The sequence below is a fragment of the Pleurodeles waltl genome, chromosome 6 (genome assembly GCF_031143425.1).
Source record: "Pleurodeles waltl isolate 20211129_DDA chromosome 6, aPleWal1.hap1.20221129, whole genome shotgun sequence".
In the NCBI taxonomy this organism is placed as follows: domain Eukaryota; kingdom Metazoa; phylum Chordata; class Amphibia; order Caudata; family Salamandridae; genus Pleurodeles; species Pleurodeles waltl.
Window position 1 is genome coordinate 86110932 of NC_090445.1, and position 8024 is coordinate 86118955.

The window sequence follows — 8024 nt, forward strand, 5'->3', positions numbered from 1 at the left end:
ACCCCCTGCCCTCCTGGTGCCCGTGAATACCAGCTGGAGGTCTGGTTGCCCCTTCAGAGGAGCCCCTCCAGCACCCTTGCAGGCCCCGGTCCTTTCTCCAGGGTCGCCCATTCCCTCTTGGCACCATAAACACCAGCTGCAGGACACCAGGGGCGCTCTCATCACCCAAGCACTCACGCGACCCTCTCTCCTGCCAAGCTAGCCCCGGCCTCTAGGCGCCCGTGGTCATAAGACCAGCCGTCGGAGTAAGGGGTCGGTCTTGGTTCAACTGCTAAATCTGGGATGAGAGCACTAAATTTTCTAGCTCCCCGAGGGTGAGGGGGGTCATCAGTGGAATCCCTGCAATACAATCTCTGTATTCACCATGTGGGATGTAGCGCCCAGAAGACCATAGCGTACATGCGGAGTATACATATAGGCTACAGCATAAAACAAGCGGAAACACAGCGTGGTCTTTGGGTGGGAAGTGCAGCTGAATAACACCCAGCGCCCTCACCACCACAAGTCTGTATCTCAAATAAATGAAGCCAGCACACCCGGCCTCTTACCACCCATCTCAAGGCGCTACACTCAAGAGCTGCTCTCTTCTGCAGCTGGGTGTTCAGATCTCCGAAGAAGACATGGGTTCTAACCCCTTTTCTAACACATCTTTGTTTTTCCCACTGTAATTATTCTTCCCACCTGATGAGGTATTTGAGTCGCTTCTGGTGAAGAAGGGACTCGGACCTCGCTGAAAGTACAAGTCTTTGTTTGCCTAAGAAAGCGCTTGGGGGAGGGGGTTGAGCCCCGCTGCCATCGTCGCGTTTCTAAGGTAAAAATCGCTGTGTAAAGCTGTGTTGTGAGAGACAGACACGAGGCAAAGTGCAGGAGGTGTATTATTTTTCCAATCTTCAGTAACGTAGGTGAAAAAGTTCCTGAAAAATGTGAATAAGCCTTAAAAACATCACGCCCAACGTGGGGCTCGAACCCACGACCCTGAGATTAAGAGTCTCATGCTCTACCGACTGAGCTAGCCGGGCTGGTATATACTTGTCTACTGGCCCCCGTTGTGGCTTCTGTGATGGATCAGTGAAGAGTCTATTTCACAGCCTCTGCCTTCACTCTTGCATCTCTCTCACGCTCTGCCCCACTCTCATGGTCCAATCTCCCTTGCTGGACCCACTGCCAGTCTCTGTGCTCCCAGTGCCTCTGAGTCTTCACTTGAATAGAAATATTCAGAAGCAGCCCATGTATGCCTCCCCACACGTGTCATCCCTTACACCCCCTGGCAGCTTTGCATCTGAGCAGGAGGTTCAATGCGTGAGTGTGTCTGTCCATCAACAAGAGTATGTTGCTCTTCTGCATCTCAGTTATATTTCCTTCTGCATTTCTGCGGCATGACTAGCACAGACTGCCACAGAGAGACTGTGAAGGGTAGACTGATCCCATAGCGCCTCACATCCTGGCTACAGTGAGGTACAACAGACGAAGAGAATGAAGGGACAACTGGGTAACACAGTCACAGAGCGCGTGTGTGTCCTAGGCAAGGGCTGCCTCAGAAGGGCAGACTGGCACAGTGCAAAGAGCTGCACAAAGGTAGAAGTATCACAGGCACAGACTGGCACACAGCAGTCTGGTGCAATGCAAACTGCTGCAGCACTGATGTGAAGCATCACAGACTGCCACAGTGCAGAACCACAGGGCAAATGTCACTGACACAGCGCAGAGACGCATGGCGGGGTAGGATTATCACAGGTACAGACTGGCACAATGCAGAGAGCTAAGGCAGGACTGTGTGGCCCTGTGCATACATTCTGTGTACTACAGGCCGGCTGTGGCGGTGCAGAGAGACACACGGCTTGGGTGTGAGACCACACTAGTAATACTATAGAGGTTACACTGTGACAGCTGGGCTGTGGGATCCCTCAGGGTCAGGGTGCAAAGGACAGACTTGGTCAATGCGGAGAGCTGCGGCCTGATGCTGCAGTAAGACAGATAGTCACTGGTTAGTACAGTCTGTGCTGATAAACGAAGCTGGGGCCTTGTTGTTATATCCAGTACATACTGGGCTGATACAGGGAACTATGGTCTGGCCGTGATGTCCCACACAGTGCTGGGATTGGAAACATTCACTCCAGCAACCCATAATTTGGGGGTCAAGGTGTGGAAGAGGAAAGGTGTGGAGTCATGGCTGATAGAGCTCGAAAAACAGAGTCTGACAGTCAACTTATACATTGTTTTTTAAATCTGCTCAAAGAAATTGGCAACTAGGATAGATGTGACAGCACATCTGCTCTAGTTTATTTACTCGGTCACAAAAAGACTGCATTTAAAAATATCTTCCAGGGTTAAGGCACCTGCTGCAAAGATCTTTGTGTGCCCAGCAATTTTGAGGGCATTATAATGTCTACAAGCATGGACGATATGGGATTCCTACAACTTATAACCCTTGTGTTATGCAACTTTTCCTGTACATTTGTTTTCACATGTGTACAATGTTTTGCAATTCTATCTGAGCACTATGATACCCTACACTGGGATGAGTAGCGCTTTAAAATAATTAAATACAAAAATAAGTTAGTAGGTTCTCTTTAAATCACTATTTATGTATTACTCATACACACATATCTTTTGTACTTACAGTTCATGCACATCTCTACATGGGGCAGTGAACAAAGTAAAAAAGCAGCCTCTAAGTCATAGTTTCTCCAATTTACTTGTAAGTGATAAGTTGTGTGCCTTTGTTTTGTTTCCTTCCATTGCATCTAGGTGTTAGGCTGCAGATCGCCCCCAGACCAGAGGTACTCAGGCAAAAGAAAGGTTGATAACTCTTTTATTCAGCCCTTGGTTTTGGGCTCAGTTGGAAGGGAAAACAAGTATTTGCAATGCAATTGGTCTCGCAGTTCTGAAAGTTAGAGCTCTTGGTGTTGAAAATGGCATTTTTAAATACTTTTTGTTGTATGCAGTGGAGTGATGATATTTGCATATCGGTATTGCCATTTGTATGACCCTGTAGCGCTGGAGAACCAGAAAATGGGAAATAGGGAAGGGAGACAAGAGTAATATGCTGGCTGTGAAAAAAAAAAACTAGCAACACCCTGGAAAAAGCAAACACTCATAGAGAATGCAAGATTTAAGTAAAGCAGGTTTACGTTAACACTCTTAGGCCCATAGTTATACTTTTTTAGCACCACATTTGTGCCGCTTTTGCGTCAAAAAATGACGCAGATGCAGGGCAAAAAAAGTATTACTAAGGGCCTTACACTTCTAATATTCTGGCTGGAACCCTGCAACAATTACTGTTCTAATGTGCATGAAGCATTGGAAGGGTGCAGTACCACATGCTGCCACTAGGTGTCCGTTGGGACCTCTTTTAGCCACATAAGGTACTGCAACCTGCAATGTTGAATTCAACACATTCCCAATGACTTTCGCATGAAGCATTGGAAGGGTGCAGTACCACATGCTGCCACTAGGTGTCCCTTGGGACCTCTTTTAGCCACATAAGGTACTGCACCCTGCAATGTTGAATTCAACACATTCCCAATGACTTTCGGGCACTGTGCTGAAAATATGAAGCGTGGCGCGCGTTTTGAGCAAAGTTTTACACTGTGCATTCAGGTTATGAGGGAGGGGAGACAAGAGTAATAATATGCTGTTTGAAAAAAAATTAAGTACAAGGTTGCACTATATGAAACTTCATTTAGTCAAGTAAAGCACTCTTTCGATCAAGTTCGCACTATATGAAACTTCACATCCTCATGTAAAGCGCTCAGACACCACAACGAAACAGCGGCATACCCAAAACAAGGAAGACGAAGAAACATATGGCCACTGTTTGAACTAGCTCTTTTCGCAGGTTCATCCTCAAACATTTTGCCTCCCTCCTCCTAGTTTTCTACCCTCTTTTTGTTGGCTTTAGGACTCTGAGCACTTTATCACTGCTGATCAGTGCTAAAGTGCATGTGCTCTCCCTTCTAAACTTGGTATAAATCCCTTACACCTGATTGGCACATTTAATTTACCTGTAAGTCGCTTGTACAGTGGTATCTTCAATAGCCATGGCCTGTACCTTAAATGCTACTAATGGGCCTGCAGCACAGCTTGCACCACCCACAGAAATAGTCTTTCAAACCTGTATCAGGCCTGCCACCGCAGAGCCTGCGTGCGCAGTTTACTGCCACATTGTCTTGGCAAGTCCAACTACTTGCCACTGCCTAAACTCCCCTTTTACCACATCTAAGTCACCCCTAAGGAAGGCCCTAAATAGTGGTTTGTTTGCAGGGTGCTGTGTATGTAAAAAGTAGGGCATATGTCTTTATGTACTAGATGTGCTATTTGGTTTCTCGCTACTGTGAGGGCTGCTTCACTCAGGATTACATTGGAAATACCCTGACATATGTCTTAGTGCGATTGTCCCATCTGTGAGGGGTGGCATGTTTGGTATGGTTGGACTGGTAGTGAGAAATGCTGCTTACTGGTGTGGGTGGATTTTTTTATTACCATTGTAGAAATGCCACTTTTAGAAAATGGGCATTTCTCTGTGCTTATAACTCTGGTCCTTTTGCAGCTTGACTCCAATCCACATCTGGGGCAGAATGACAGCTGGGGTTCGTGCATAGTTTACATAACTTTCTTCTCCTTATATAAGGATTCTGTAAACCATGGGGCCGGGGGCAGGGATCTGGCAGATGTCTTACGGTTTATAGGTGCCAGCGTATCTGCTAAGGCTCTAAGCCAGTTGTCTTTTTTTTGTGCTGCGCTCTCTACTGAGTTATCTAACACAGGCATTGACTCTTCAAGCATCACATTACATCTGTTCCATCTTTGAGCATCCAACTTGGCCCAGCATCTCCTTTGAGACGTCGGCCATTTATTCTTATCGAACGATTGGGCCAAGGTTAAGAAGGAACAGGGGACAGCTATGTGATCAGACCATGTTAAAGGTAAAGACATTTCCGCTTGAATGGTATCCAGATTTGAAAAAATAGGATCTAACAGATGTCCTGCTGTATGAGTGGGAGGATGAGTAATCAGATCTCACTCTAGCGCTAAAAAGCCTTCCATTAGGGACAGGCCGGCTTTGTCTGTTTTATCCTCCAAAAGGAGGTTTAGGTCACCCAGGACCGTAAAACTGGCGCAGTTGAGTATAACAGAGGACAATTCCTCTAATAGTTCAGAGACCCACTTTCTAACTGCATCAGTGGGGCGATAAATAAGGGCACCAGACATGGTAAACTTCTTAGTCAAAGATATAGAAAATTGCAGAGCTTCGCCGTCTGAGACCTCCAGCTTCTCAATTGTGCAATGAAACTTATCCCTCATTGAAAACTGCAATCCCACCTCCTTTTTTGAACTTCCGGTACAGACGTGTTATACAATATCCAGGTGGCAGAGCTGCAACAGTATCCAGGCCGGAGGCTTCATTTAGCCAAGTCTTTGTGAGGAACATGGCATCGGGGTTGTGATTCATTAGGAAATCAAATAGATTTTGCTGGTGTTTTCCCAGGGATAGAAAATTTAAGCTAAAGCACGTAAAAGTTCTACCAGGCAGTCCTTTTAGGAGACTCTTTTTCCTGATGGTAGAGTTCGAGGAATTTCCCCCTGTGTCCCCAGTTACCGTAATTGGGGAGGAGGGAGGCAACTCCATGTAGGAAAGGTGAAAAGAGCAGCGGCTGCAACTCCTCAGCCCTCCCTGGATACTTGTTGAGTGCATGCACTCCTTCTGTAAGGGAGGACCTAACCCTATACAAACCGCTTGTTGTTTGCGAACTGCAGGCTCCGATAAATATACACAATCATATATATTGGAAGTGAAATAGGGAGAAAGGGAGCATGTTTTCACAGTCTGAGACTATCTTTTATTGGTATTTACATACACAAAGTAATTAGCTCAAATGTGAAAATAACATGTTGATTAACCTTGCATCTTCATGCACCAAGCAAATAAAAGTAGGAGGGTAAAAAGGAAGAACATACCCTTTGCGCCCCACACCCATCATGCCCCTCATCTCATGCCAATTGGAACTGCACTGGAGAAAAAAAAAGCGATTAGGTACAACAGCTGTAAACTGTGCTCGGAAACCACAGTTCTAATAACACTTCTACTCCTGTGTGTGATCTTGGGAAGCTCAGCTCCACATCAGTCATAACTAGAAGCATTTCAACTGAAGACGCTCTTGGAGTTACAGGCTATATAAACATGGATTCTTTAGTCTCTGTATAAACTGCAGTCACTAATTTCTTTAGAATCAGCTGTTTGTGATGCACCAAGTCACTGATTATAAAGAAAAGATATCAGAAAATGACTATGATGGTGTTATTACAGTCTTGTTCTGACATTACAGGGCCTTCTGCCAGAGCTAGCAGCCATGGTGAAAGGCAGATCAGGTCACAGAGTATAATTAATGCAGATGTTTAAAGCAAAAAATGGAATGTTGCTTTTCTTTCTTCTGCTCTACTTTAATAGCTTAGAATGACAGAAGCTATGCACAAAGGTTTTAAGTGGTTTGTGGGAAAGTCGGTGGTGTGACCATGTATTATATGGGGTAAAATACCCCCTGCGTACATAAGGATATTGCAAGTCACCTTGATGTTTATACCTTATAAACAAGCATTGGCAAAGCCAATAGGTCTCGCCTATGCAAGTTCTATTGCCTTTGCCAATGTGTTTTTGCCATGCTGTACACTAGTACGACTACTATTCAGCATGGCTCAAAGTTAATGGCATAAAGGAGAATGATGTGTCATCGACTAGTGTGGCATAGTGTCATGCAGTAAGTAGAGTGTCCTAGAATGGAGCAGTAAACTAACTTTAAAGGAACAGGGGTCCCTTGAATAAAATGCAACACCACTCCCATATAAAATGATATTAAAGTAGTATGCAAATGGAATGTGTCATGCATTTATTCAATCAAAATATAAAAGATCAAATGTAGTGGGAAAACATCAACAGGGGAAATTGAGAAAGACTGGTATTCGGGCATTACACAAGTTATCTGTAAATGTCACCAATTACAAGAAAAATTTAAAAAGTAACCTATATAGTACAGTGGTTCTGAGGAGGCTGGCCTGGTTTGTAGTGGGTACCTATGGTACCTTATACCAGGTCCAGTTATCCCTTATTAGTAAAATGCAGGCAGTGTCTAGAAGCCAGGCTCTCTAGGGGTAGCTGTAGCTGAGCAACCAAGGCTTATCTAGTAGACATGCAAAGCTCATGCAATACCACTGTAGTCACACAGCACTCACACACATGAAAGAAAATACTCAGTGTCACAAAAATAAAGGTACTTTATTTTAGTGACACAAATGTCAAAAATACCATAAAGACTATACTCCCTTAGGAGGTAAGTAATACACCAATTATATACACTAGTATGCAGCAATAACAATAAAAACAGATAAGAACAGTGCAATTAGTGAGAATCACAATGGTTAGAAATGGGCCTAGGGGAAACACAAACCATATACTAAGAAAGTGGAATGTTAATGTTGGTTTCCCACCTAAGTGTGGTGTGTAGAGGGGTGCTGCGAGTATTAGAAAACACCAAAGGTAAGTAATAGAACCCACATCAGAGCCCAAGAAAGCAGGAGTAAATCACAGTAACTTTCCTAGAACACAATGTAGTGAATCCTAGTTTGTTTTAGCGGGATAACAGGAGTTAGCTTAGCCGTAGGCTTGTAAACTCGTGCCCCCGTCACCCAGTGACTTTTAACCTACTTAGCTTGCTCTGTCAAAGTCCATTTAATTATTTATTTCCTTTAAAATGGCGGCCTTGTTTATAGTTAGGCCACTTGTTATGGGTTCTATTATCAGTGTCATTGCGCCAAGGCGTCAAGATCCAGTACGAAAGACAAACATACAGTAGGCATTCACACTTAGGGATTTTCCCTCTCTATACTTTCGAGGGATTGTTGATATTAATTGCCGTCCCAAGCATGCCTGTTATCTATTGTTATGAATAACACTTATGTCAGGGGACCTTGTAGATCTGTATAAATACAACACACTTTTAGACAGATAATCAGAGGGATTCCGACCAGAG

General features: G+C 44.5%; 1 non-coding gene across 1 annotated transcript; it reads right to left on the minus strand.

Annotated features, from left to right (window-relative positions):
* Nucleotides 1–946: 946 nt before the first annotated feature.
* Nucleotides 947–1019, minus strand: TRNAK-CUU (transfer RNA lysine (anticodon CUU)). Its single transcript has one exon. It is a non-coding gene; the product is annotated as a tRNA-Lys (tRNA).
* Between the last annotated feature and the right edge of the window lie 7005 nt (nucleotides 1020–8024).